Source organism: Pristiophorus japonicus, unplaced genomic scaffold (assembly GCF_044704955.1).
Source record: "Pristiophorus japonicus isolate sPriJap1 unplaced genomic scaffold, sPriJap1.hap1 HAP1_SCAFFOLD_2661, whole genome shotgun sequence".
Taxonomy (NCBI): domain Eukaryota; kingdom Metazoa; phylum Chordata; class Chondrichthyes; family Pristiophoridae; genus Pristiophorus; species Pristiophorus japonicus.
The window spans coordinates 12,501-25,635 of NW_027252408.1; positions in this window are offsets into that span (position 1 = coordinate 12,501).

Consider the following 13,135-nt stretch of genomic DNA (forward strand, 5'->3'; position numbering starts at 1 on the left):
ACCGCGGGCTGAACTCGGGCAGGTCTGCCGATTTCCCGACTCCTTTCGGGGCCTAATCGGGTCGCGCGAGCCGCCTGGCGCGATCGGGGCCCATGCCCCGGCCTCTGCCAGTCCTCGGGCAGCCGCTTTTGAAGCCCGACCAAAAACCCGAAAAATGGGCAAAAAGGGAATAAATTCCCGCCCAAAAAGGGTGAATAGTCGGTTGGGCGGCAGCCCTGGTCGGTCTCTGCAGACCTGGAGGCTCGAGACGTTTGTTTGGAAAACTCACCAAGTCTCGATTCTGCCACCTCCTACCTCTGTGCAGATACCCCGCCAACCCCCAAGGACAGAAATGACAAGTGTCAAGTTGGCGGGGCGTCGGGCCACCTGCTGCCGGCCATGAGCATCCAAATCCCCGCAAAAGGGGCATTTTCATTTCTTCATCGGGACTTCCGACAATTGCCGAGGTTCAACTCATTAACGTTGTTCGCAGACACTTGCCAGAAAATGCAAGTGGCCACTTTGCCGGGCCGACTCGCTTGCCCAAGCGGGAAACCATCAACCGCAGGCCCGGTAAGGCGGCCGAATCTGACCTCATAGACTTCCACACAACGGGACTTTTGACTTTCCCGGCCGCGGGTGGCCTCCACCCGGCCTCAGCCATCAGCCCTGCCTGCCTCCAGCCGCCTTCTGGTTAATGAGTTATCCAGCCTGGCACTTCGGTTGCGCCAGCGAGACCAAGTCTCGGCTTTGGTTAATGATTTGAGCCGAACCGACCTGCCCCCCGCCTCCCCCGGGCTGAACTCGGGCAGGTCTGCCGATTTCCCGACTCCTTTCGGGGCCTAATCGCGTCGCGCGAGCCGCCTGGCGCGATCGGGGACCATGCCCCGGCCTCTGCCAGGCCTCGGGCAGCCGCTTTTGAAGCCCGACCAAAAACCCGAAAATGGGCAAAAAGGGAATAAATTCCCGCCCAAAAAGGGTGAATAGTCGGTTGGGCGGCAGCCCTGGTCGGTCTCTGCAGCCTGGAGGCTCGAGACGTTTGTTTGGAAACTCACCAAGTCTCGATTCTGCCACCTCCTACCTCTGTGCAGATACCCCGCCAACCCCAAGGACAGAAATGACAAGTGTCAAGTTGGCGGGGCGTCGGGCCACCTGCTGCCGGCCATGAGCATCCAAATCCCCGCAAAAGGGGCATTTTCATTTCTTCATCGGGACTTCCGACAATTTGCCGAGGTTCAACTCATTAACGTTGTTCGCAGACACTTGCCAGAAAATGCAAGTGGCCATTTGCCGGGCCGACTCGCTTGCCCAAGCGGGAAACCATCAACCGCAGGCCCGGTAAGGCGGCCGAATCTGACCTCATAGACTTCCACACAACGGGACTTTTGACTTTCCCGGCCGCGGGTGGCCTCCACCCGGCCTCAGCCATCAGCCCTGCCTGCCTCCAGCCGCCTTCTGGTTAATGAGTTATCCAGCCTGGCACTTCGGTTGCGCCAGCGAGACCAAGTCTCGGCTTTGGTTAATGATTTGAGCCGAACGACCTGCCCCCCGCCTCCCCGGGCTGAACTCGGGCAGGTCTGCCGATTTCCCGACTCCTTTCGGGGCCTAATCGCGTCGCGCGAGCCGCCTGGCGCGATCGGGGACCATGCCCCGGCCTCTGCCAGGCCTCGGGCAGCCGCTTTTGAAGCCCGACCAAAAACCCGAAAAATGGGCAAAAAGGGAATAAATTCCCGCCCAAAAGGGTGAATAGTCGGTTGGGCGGCAGCCCTGGTCGGTCTCTGCAGACCTGGAGGCTCGAGACGTTTGTTTGGAAAACTCACCAAGTCTCGATTCTGCCACCTCCTACCTCTTGTGCAGATACCACGCCACCCCCCAAGGACAGAAATGACAAGTGTCAAGTTGGCGGGGCGTCGGGGCCACCTGCTGCCGGCCATGAAGCATCCAAATCCCCCGCAAAAGGGGCATTTTCATTTCTTCATCGGGACTTCCGACAATTGCGAGGTTCAACTCATTAACGTTGTTCGCAGACACTTGCCAGAAAATGCAAGTGGCCACTTTGCCGGGCCGACTCGCTTGCCCAAGCGGGAAACCATCAACCGCAGGCCCGGTAAGGCGGCCGAATCTGACCTCATAGACTTCCACACAACGGACGGGACTTTTGACTTTCCCGGCCGCGGGTGGCCTCCACCCGGCCTCAGCCATCAGCCCTGCCTGCCTCCAGCCGCCTTCTGGTTAATGAGTTATCCAGCCTGGCACTTCGGTTGCGCCAGCGAGACCACGTCTCGGCTTTGGTTAATGATTTGAGCCGAACCGACCTGCCCCCCGCCTCCCCCGGGCTGAACTCGGGCAGGTCTGCCGATTTCCCGACTCCTTTCGGGGCCTAATCGCGTCGCGCGAGCCGCCTGGCGCGATCGGGGACCATGCCCCGGCCTCTGCCAGGCCTCGGGCAGCCGCTTTTGAAGCCCGACCAAAAACCCGAAAAATGGGCAAAAAGGGAATAAATTCCCGCCCAAAAAGGGTGAATAGTCGGTTGGGCGGCAGCCCTGGTCGGTCTCTGCAGACCTGGAGGCTCGAGACGTTTGTTTGGAAAACTCACCAAGTCTCGATTCTGCCACCTCCTACCTCTGTGCAGATACCCCGCCAACCCCCAAGGACAGAAATGACAAGTGTCAAGTTGGCGGGGCGTCGGGCCACCTGCTGCCGGCCATGAGCATCCAAATCCCCGCAAAAGGGGCATTTTCATTTCTTCATCGGGACTTCCGGCAATTTCCGAGGTTCAACTCATTAACGTTGTTCGCAGACACTTGCCAGAAAATGCAAGTGGCCACTTTGCCGGGCCGACTCGCTTGCCCAAGCGGGAAACCATCAACCGAAGGCCCGGTAAGGCGGCCGAATCTGACCTCATAGACTTCCACACAACGGGACTTTTGACTTTCCCGGCCGCGGGTGGCCTCCACCCGGCCTCAGCCATCAGCCCTGCCTGCCTCCAGCCGCCTTCTGGTTAATGAGTTATCCAGCCTGGCACTTCGGTTGCGCCAGCGAGACCAAGTCTCGGCTTTGGTTAATGATTTGAGCCGAACCGACCTGCCCCCCGCCCCCCCCGGGCTGAACTCGGGCAGGTCTGCCGATTTCCCGACTCCTTTCGGGGCCTAATCGGGTCGCGCGAGCCGCCTGGCGCGATCGGGGACCATGCCCCGGCCTCTGCCAGGCCTCGGGCAGCCGCTTTTGAAGCCCGACCAAAAACCCGAAAAATGGGCAAAAAGGGAATAAATTCCCGCCCAAAAAGGGTGAATAGTCGGTTGGGCGGCAGCCCTGGTCGGTCTCTGCAGACCTGGAGGCTCGAGACGTTTGTTTGGAAAACTCACCAAGTCTCGATTCTGCCACCTCCTACCTCTGTGCAGATACCCCGCCAACCCCCAAGGACAGAAATGACAAGTGTCAAGTTGGCGGGGCGTCGGGCCACCTGCTGCCGGCCATGAGCATCCAAATCCCCGCAAAAGGGGCATTTTCATTTCTTCATCGGGACTTCCGGCAATTTCCAAGGTTCAACTCATTAACGTTGTTCGCAGACACTTGCCAGAAAATGCAAGTGGCCACTTTGCCGGGCCGACTCGCTTGCCCAAGCGGGAAACCATCAACCGAAGGCCCGGTAAGGCGGCCGAATCTGACCTCATAGACTTCCACACAACGGGACTTTTGACTTTCCCGGCCGCGGGTGGCCTCCACCCGGCCTCAGCCATCAGCCCTGCCTGCCTCCAGCCGCCTTCTGGTTAATGAGTTATCCAGCCTGGCACTTCGGTTGCGCCAGCGAGACCAAGTCTCGGCTTTGGTTAATGATTTGAGCCGAACCGACCTGCCCCACGCCACCGCGGGCTGAACTCGGCAAGGTCTGCCGATTTCCCGACTCCTTTCGGGGCCTAATCGGGTCGCGCGAGCCACCTGGCGCGATCGGGGCCCATGCCCCGGCCTCTGCCAGGCCTCGGGCAGCCGCTTTTGAAGCCCGACCAAAAACCCGAAAAATGGGCAAAAAGGGAATAAATTCCCGCCCAAAAAGGGTGAATAGTCGGTTGGGCGGCAGCCCTGGTCGGTCTCTGCAGACCTGGAGGCTCGAGACGTTTGTTTGGAAAACTCACCAAGTCTCGATTCTGCCACCTCCTACCTCTGTGCAGATACCCCGCCAACCCCCAAGGACAGAAATGACAAGTGTCAAGTTGGCGGGGCGTCGGGCCACCTGCTGCCGGCCATGAGCATCCAAATCCCCGCAAAAGGGGCATTTTCATTTCTTCATCGGGACTTCCGGCAATTTCCAAGGTTCAACTCATTAACGTTGTTCGCAGACACTTGCCAGAAAATGCAAGTGGCCACTTTGCCGGGCCGACTCGCTTGCCCAAGCGGGAAACCATCAACCGAAGGCCCGGTAAGGCGGCCGAATCTGACCTCATAGACTTCCACACAACGGGACTTTTGACTTTCCCGGCCGCGGGTGGCCTCCACCCGGCCTCAGCCATCAGCCCTGCCTGCCTCCAGCCGCCTTCTGGTTAATGAGTTATCCAGCCTGGCACTTCGGTTGCGCCAGCGAGACCAAGTCTCGGCTTTGGTTAATGATTTGAGCCGAACCGACCTGCCCCCCGCCCCCGCGGGCTGAAGTCGGGCAGGTCTGCCGATTTCCCGACTCCTTTCGGGGCCTAATCGGGTCGCGCGTGCCGCCTGGCGCGATCGGGGCCCATGCCCCGGCCTCTGCCAGGCCTCGGGCAGCCGCTTTTGAAGCCCGACCAAAAACCCGAAAAATGGGCAAAAAGGGAATAAATTCCCGCCCAAAAAGGGTGAATAGTCGGTTGGGCGGCAGCCCTGGTCGGTCTCTGCAGACCTGGAGGCTCGAGACGTTTGTTTGGAAAACTCACCAAGTCTCGATTCTGCCACCTCCTACCTCTGTGCAGATACCCCGCCAACCCCCAAGGACAGAAATGACAAGTGTCAAGTTGGCGGGGCGTCGGGCCACCTGCTGCCGGCCATGAGCATCCAAATCCCCGCAAAAGGGGCATTTTCATTTCTTCATCGGGACTTCCGACAATTGCCGAGGTTCAACTCATTAACGTTGTTCGCAGACACTTGCCAGAAAATGCAAGTGGCCACTTTGCCGGGCCGACTCGCTTGCCCAAGCGGGAAACCATCAACCGAAGGCCCGGTAAGGCGGCCGAATCTGACCTCATAGACTTCCACACAACGGGACTTTTGACTTTCCCGGCCGCGGGTGGCCTCCACCCGGCCTCAGCCATCAGCCCTGCCTGCCTCCAGCCGCCTTCTGGTTAATGAGTTATCCAGCCTGGCACTTCGGTTGCGCCAGCGAGACCAAGTCTCGGCTTTGGTTAATGATTTGAGCCGAACCGACCTGCCCCCCGCCCCCGCGGGCTGAAGTCGGGCAGGTCTGCCGATTTCCCGACTCCTTTCGGGGCCTAATCGGGTCGCGCGTGCCGCCTGGCGCGATCGGGGCCCATGCCCCGGCCTCTGCCAGGCCTCGGGCAGCCGCTTTTGAAGCCCGACCAAAAACCCGAAAAATGGGCAAAAAGGGAATAAATTCCCGCCCAAAAAGGGTGAATAGTCGGTTGGGCGGCAGCCCTGGTCGGTCTCTGCAGACCTGGAGGCTCGAGACGTTTGTTTGGAAAACTCACCAAGTCTCGATTCTGCCACCTCCTACCTCTGTGCAGATACCCCGCCAACCCCCAAGGACAGAAATGACAAGTGTCAAGTTGGCGGGGCGTCGGGCCACCTGCTGCCGGCCATGAGCATCCAAATCCCCGCAAAAGGGGCATTTTCATTTCTTCATCGGGACTTCCGACAATTGCCGAGGTTCAACTCATTAACGTTGTTCGCAGACACTTGCCAGAAAATGCAAGTGGCCACTTTGCCGGGCCGACTCGCTTGCCCAAGCGGGAAACCATCAACCGAAGGCCCGGTAAGGCGGCCGAATCTGACCTCATAGACTTCCACACAACGGGACTTTTGACTTTCCCGGCCGCGGGTGGCCTCCACCCGGCCTCAGCCATCAGCCCTGCCTGCCTCCAGCCGCCTTCTGGTTAATGAGTTATCCAGCCTGGCACTTCGGTTGCGCCAGCGAGACCAAGTCTCGGCTTTGGTTAATGATTTGAGCCGAACCGACCTGCCCCCCGCCCCCGCGGGCTGAACTCGGGCAGGTCTGCCGATTTCCCGACTCCTTTCGGGGCCTAATCGCGTCGCGCGAGCCGCCTGGCGCGATCGGGGACCATGCCCCGGCCTCTGCCAGGCCTCGGGCAGCCGCTTTTGAAGCCCGACCAAAAACCCGAAAAATGGGCAAAAAGGGAATAAATTCCCGCCCAAAAAGGGTGAATAGTCGGTTGGGCGGCAGCCCTGGTCGGTCTCTGCAGACCTGGAGGCTCGAGACGTTTGTTTGGAAAACTCACCAAGTCTCGATTCTGCCACCTCCTACCTCTGTGCAGATACCCCGCCAACCCCCAAGGACAGAAATGACAAGTGTCAAGTTGGCGGGGCGTCGGGCCACCTGCTGCCGGCCATGAGCATCCAAATCCCCGCAAAAGGGGCATTTTCATTTCTTCATCGGGACTTCCGACAATTGCCGAGGTTCAACTCATTAACGTTGTTCGCAGACACTTGCCAGAAAATGCAAGTGGCCACTTTGCCGGGCCGACTCGCTTGCCCAAGCGGGAAACCATCAACCGCAGGCCCGGTAAGGCGGCCGAATCTGACCTCATAGACTTCCACACAACGGGACTTTTGACTTTCCCGGCCGCGGGTGGCCTCCACCCGGCCTCAGCCATCAGCCCTGCCTGCCTCCAGCCGCCTTCTGGTTAATGAGTTATCCAGCCTGGCACTTCGGTTGCGCCAGCGAGACCAAGTCTCGGCTTTGGTTAATGATTTGAGCCGAACCGACCTGCCCCCCGCCCCCCCGGGCTGAACTCGGGCAGGTCTGCCGATTTCCCGACTCCTTTCGGGGCCTAATCGGGTCGCGCGAGCCGCCTGGCGCGATCGGGGACCATGCCCCGGCCTCTGCCAGGCCTCGGGCAGCCGCTTTTGAAGCCCGACCAAAAACCCGAAAAATGGGCAAAAAGGGAATAAATTCCCGCCCAAAAAGGGTGAATAGTCGGTTGGGCGGCAGCCCTGGTCGGTCTCTGCAGACCTGGAGGCTCGAGACGTTTGTTTGGAAAACTCACCAAGTCTCGATTCTGCCACCTCCTACCTCTGTGCAGATACCCCGCCAACCCCCAAGGACAGAAATGACAAGTGTCAAGTTGGCGGGGCGTCGGGCCACCTGCTGCCGGCCATGAGCATCCAAATCCCCGCAAAAGGGGCATTTTCATTTCTTCATCGGGACTTCCGGCAATTTCCAAGGTTCAACTCATTAACGTTGTTCGCAGACACTTGCCAGAAAATGCAAGTGGCCACTTTGCCGGGCCGACTCGCTTGCCCAAGCGGGAAACCATCAACCGAAGGCCCGGTAAGGCGGCCGAATCTGACCTCATAGACTTCCACACAACGGGACTTTTGACTTTCCCGGCCGCGGGTGGCCTCCACCCGGCCTCAGCCATCAGCCCTGCCTGCCTCCAGCCGCCTTCTGGTTAATGAGTTATCCAGCCTGGCACTTCGGTTGCGCCAGCGAGACCAAGTCTCGGCTTTGGTTAATGATTTGAGCCGAACCGACCTGCCCCCCGCCCCCCCCGGGCTGAACTCGGGCAGGTCTGCCGATTTCCCGACTCCTTTCGGGGCCTAATCGGGTCGCGCGAGCCGCCTGGCGCGATCGGGGACCATGCCCCGGCCTCTGCCAGGCCTCGGGCAGCCGCTTTTGAAGCCCGACCAAAAACCCGAAAAATGGGCAAAAAGGGAATAAATTCCCGCCCAAAAAGGGTGAATAGTCGGTTGGGCGGCAGCCCTGGTCGGTCTCTGCAGACCTGGAGGCTCGAGACGTTTGTTTGGAAAACTCACCAAGTCTCGATTCTGCCACCTCCTACCTCTGTGCAGATACCCCGCCAACCCCCAAGGACAGAAATGACAAGTGTCAAGTTGGCGGGGCGTCGGGCCACCTGCTGCCGGCCATGAGCATCCAAATCCCCGCAAAAGGGGCATTTTCATTTCTTCATCGGGACTTCCGGCAATTTCCGAGGTTCAACTCATTAACGTTGTTCGCAGACACTTGCCAGAAAATGCAAGTGGCCACTTTGCCGGGCCGACTCGCTTGCCCAAGCGGGAAACCATCAACCGAAGGCCCGGTAAGGCGGCCGAATCTGACCTCATAGACTTCCACACAACGGGACTTTTGACTTTCCGGCCGCGGGTGGCCTCCACCCGGCCTCAGCCATCAGCCCTGCCTGCCTCCAGCCGCCTTCTGGTTAATGAGTTATCCAGCCTGGCACTTCGGTTGCGCCAGCGAGACCAAGTCTCGGCTTTGGTTAATGATTTGAGCCGAACCGACCTGCCCCCCGCCCCCCCCGGGCTGAACTCGGGCAGGTCTGCCGATTTCCCGACTCCTTTCGGGGCCTAATCGGGTCGCGCGAGCCGCCTGGCGCGATCGGGGACCATGCCCCGGCCTCTGCCAGGCCTCGGGCAGCCGCTTTTGAAGCCCGACCAAAAACCCGAAAAATGGGCAAAAAGGGAATAAATTCCCGCCCAAAAAGGGTGAATAGTCGGTTGGGCGGCAGCCCTGGTCGGTCTCTGCAGACCTGGAGGCTCGAGACGTTTGTTTGGAAAACTCACCAAGTCTCGATTCTGCCACCTCCTACCTCTGTGCAGATACCCCGCCAACCCCCAAGGACAGAAATGACAAGTGTCAAGTTGGCGGGGCGTCGGGCCACCTGCTGCCGGCCATGAGCATCCAAATCCCCGCAAAAGGGGCATTTTCATTTCTTCATCGGGACTTCCGGCAATTTCCAAGGTTCAACTCATTAACGTTGTTCGCAGACACTTGCCAGAAAATGCAAGTGGCCACTTTGCCGGGCCGACTCGCTTGCCCAAGCGGGAAACCATCAACCGAAGGCCCGGTAAGGCGGCCGAATCTGACCTCATAGACTTCCACACAACGGGACTTTTGACTTTCCCGGCCGCGGGTGGCCTCCACCCGGCCTCAGCCATCAGCCCTGCCTGCCTCCAGCCGCCTTCTGGTTAATGAGTTATCCAGCCTGGCACTTCGGTTGCGCCAGCGAGACCAAGTCTCGGCTTTGGTTAATGATTTGAGCCGAACCGACCTGCCCCACGCCACCGCGGGCTGAACTCGGCAAGGTCTGCCGATTTCCCGACTCCTTTCGGGGCCTAATCGGGTCGCGCGAGCCACCTGGCGCGATCGGGGCCCATGCCCCGGCCTCTGCCAGGCCTCGGGCAGCCGCTTTTGAAGCCCGACCAAAAACCCGAAAAATGGGCAAAAAGGGAATAAATTCCCGCCCAAAAAGGGTGAATAGTCGGTTGGGCGGCAGCCCTGGTCGGTCTCTGCAGACCTGGAGGCTCGAGACGTTTGTTTGGAAAACTCACCAAGTCTCGATTCTGCCACCTCCTACCTCTGTGCAGATACCCCGCCAACCCCCAAGGACAGAAATGACAAGTGTCAAGTTGGCGGGGCGTCGGGCCACCTGCTGCCGGCCATGAGCATCCAAATCCCCGCAAAAGGGGCATTTTCATTTCTTCATCGGGACTTCCGGCAATTTCCAAGGTTCAACTCATTAACGTTGTTCGCAGACACTTGCCAGAAAATGCAAGTGGCCACTTTGCCGGGCCGACTCGCTTGCCCAAGCGGGAAACCATCAACCGAAGGCCCGGTAAGGCGGCCGAATCTGACCTCATAGACTTCCACACAACGGGACTTTTGACTTTCCCGGCCGCGGGTGGCCTCCACCCGGCCTCAGCCATCAGCCCTGCCTGCCTCCAGCCGCCTTCTGGTTAATGAGTTATCCAGCCTGGCACTTCGGTTGCGCCAGCGAGACCAAGTCTCGGCTTTGGTTAATGATTTGAGCCGAACCGACCTGCCCCCCGCCCCCGCGGGCTGAAGTCGGGCAGGTCTGCCGATTTCCCGACTCCTTTCGGGGCCTAATCGGGTCGCGCGTGCCGCCTGGCGCGATCGGGGCCCATGCCCCGGCCTCTGCCAGGCCTCGGGCAGCCGCTTTTGAAGCCCGACCAAAAACCCGAAAAATGGGCAAAAAGGGAATAAATTCCCGCCCAAAAAGGGTGAATAGTCGGTTGGGCGGCAGCCCTGGTCGGTCTCTGCAGACCTGGAGGCTCGAGACGTTTGTTTGGAAAACTCACCAAGTCTCGATTCTGCCACCTCCTACCTCTGTGCAGATACCCCGCCAACCCCCAAGGACAGAAATGACAAGTGTCAAGTTGGCGGGGCGTCGGGCCACCTGCTGCCGGCCATGAGCATCCAAATCCCCGCAGAAGGGGCATTTTCATTTCTTCATCGGGACTTCCGGCAATTTCCAAGGTTCAACTCATTAACGTTGTTCGCAGACACTTGCCAGAAAATGCAAGTGGCCACTTTGCCGGGCCGACTCGCTTGCCCAAGCGGGAAACCATCAACCGCAGGCCCGGTAAGGCGGCCGAATCTGACCTCATAGACTTCCACACAACGGGACTTTTGACTTTCCCGGCCGCGGGTGGCCTCCACCCGGCCTCAGCCATCAGCCCTGCCTGCCTCCAGCCGCCTTCTGGTTAATGAGTTATCCAGCCTGGCACTTCGGTTGCGCCAGCGAGACCAAGTCTCGGCTTTGGTTAATGATTTGAGCCGAACCGACCTGCCCCCCGCCACCGCGGGCTGAACTCGGGCAGGTCTGCCGATTTCCCGACTCCTTTCGGGGCCTAATCGGGTCGCGCGAGCCGCCTGGCGCGATCGGGGGACCATGCCCCGGCCTCTGCCAGGCCTCGGGCAGCCGCTTTTGAAGCCCGACCAAAAACCCGAAAAATGGGCAAAAAGGGAATAAATTCCCGCCCCAAAAGGGTGAATAGTCGGTTGGGCGGCAGCCCTGGTCGGTCTCTGCAGACCTGGAGGCTCGAGACGTTTGTTTGGAAAACTCACCAAGTCTCGATTCTGCCACCTCCTACCTCTGTGCAGATACCCCGCCAACCCCCAAGGACAGAAATGACAAGTGTCAAGTTGGCGGGGCGTCGGGCCACCTGCTGCCGGCCATGAGCATCCAAATCCCCGCAAAAGGGGCATTTTCATTTCTTCATCGGGACTTCCGACAATTGCCGAGGTTCAACTCATTAACGTTGTTCGCAGACACTTGCCAGAAAATGCAAGTGGCCACTTTGCCGGGCCGACTCGCTTGCCCAAGCGGGAAACCATCAACCGCAGGCCCGGTAAGGCGGCCGAATCTGACCTCATAGACTTCCACACAACGGGACTTTTGACTTTCCCGGCCGCGGGTGGCCTCCACCCGGCCTCAGCCATCAGCCCTGCCTGCCTCCAGCCGCCTTCTGGTTAATGAGTTATCCAGCCTGGCACTTCGGTTGCGCCAGCGAGACCAAGTCTCGGCTTTGGTTAATGATTTGAGCCGAACCGACCTGCCCCCCGCCCCCCCCGGGCTGAACTCGGGCAGGTCTGCCGATTTCCCGACTCCTTTCGGGGCCTAATCGGGTCGCGCGAGCCGCCTGGCGCGATCGGGGACCATGCCCCGGCCTCTGCCAGGCCTCGGGCAGCCGCTTTTGAAGCCCGACCAAAAACCCGAAAAATGGGCAAAAAGGGAATAAATTCCCGCCCAAAAAGGGTGAATAGTCGGTTGGGCGGCAGCCCTGGTCGGTCTCTGCAGACCTGGAGGCTCGAGACGTTTGTTTGGAAAACTCACCAAGTCTCGATTCTGCCACCTCCTACCTCTGTGCAGATACCCCGCCAACCCCCAAGGACAGAAATGACAAGTGTCAAGTTGGCGGGGCGTCGGGCCACCTGCTGCCGGCCATGAGCATCCAAATCCCCGCAAAAGGGGCATTTTCATTTCTTCATCGGGACTTCCGGCAATTTCCAAGGTTCAACTCATTAACGTTGTTCGCAGACACTTGCCAGAAAATGCAAGTGGCCACTTTGCCGGGCCGACTCGCTTGCCCAAGCGGGAAACCATCAACCGAAGGCCCGGTAAGGCGGCCGAATCTGACCTCATAGACTTCCACACAACGGGACTTTTGACTTTCCCGGCCGCGGGTGGCCTCCACCCGGCCTCAGCCATCAGCCCTGCCTGCCTCCAGCCGCCTTCTGGTTAATGAGTTATCCAGCCTGGCACTTCGGTTGCGCCAGCGAGACCAAGTCTCGGCTTTGGTTAATGATTTGAGCCGAACCGACCTGCCCCCCGCCCCCCCCCGGGCTGAACTCGGGCAGGTCTGCCGATTTCCCGACTCCTTTCGGGGCCTAATCGGGTCGCGCGAGCCGCCTGGCGCGATCGGGGACCATGCCCCGGCCTCTGCCAGGCCTCGGGCAGCCGCTTTTGAAGCCCGACCAAAAACCCGAAAAATGGGCAAAAAGGGAATAAATTCCCGCCCAAAAAGGGTGAATAGTCGGTTGGGCGGCAGCCCTGGTCGGTCTCTGCAGACCTGGAGGCTCGAGACGTTTGTTTGGAAAACTCACCAAGTCTCGATTCTGCCACCTCCTACCTCTGTGCAGATACCCCGCCAACCCCCAAGGACAGAAATGACAAGTGTCAAGTTGGCGGGGCGTCGGGCCACCTGCTGCCGGCCATGAGCATCCAAATCCCCGCAAAAGGGGCATTTTCATTTCTTCATCGGGACTTCCGGCAATTTCCGAGGTTCAACTCATTAACGTTGTTCGCAGACACTTGCCAGAAAATGCAAGTGGCCACTTTGCCGGGCCGACTCGCTTGCCCAAGCGGGAAACCATCAACCGAAGGGCCCGGTAAGGCGGCCGAATCTGACCTCATAGACTTCCACACAACGGGACTTTTGACTTTCCCGGCCGCGGGTGGCCTCCACCCGGCCTCAGCCATCAGCCCTGCCTGCCTCCAGCCGCCTTCTGGTTAATGAGTTATCCAGCCTGGCACTTCGGTTGCGCCAGCGAGACCAAGTCTCGGCTTTGGTTAATGATTTGAGCCGAACCGACCTGCCCCCCGCCCCCCCCGGGCTGAACTCGGGCAGGTCTGCCGATTTCCCGACTCCTTTCGGGGCCTAATCGGGTCGCGCG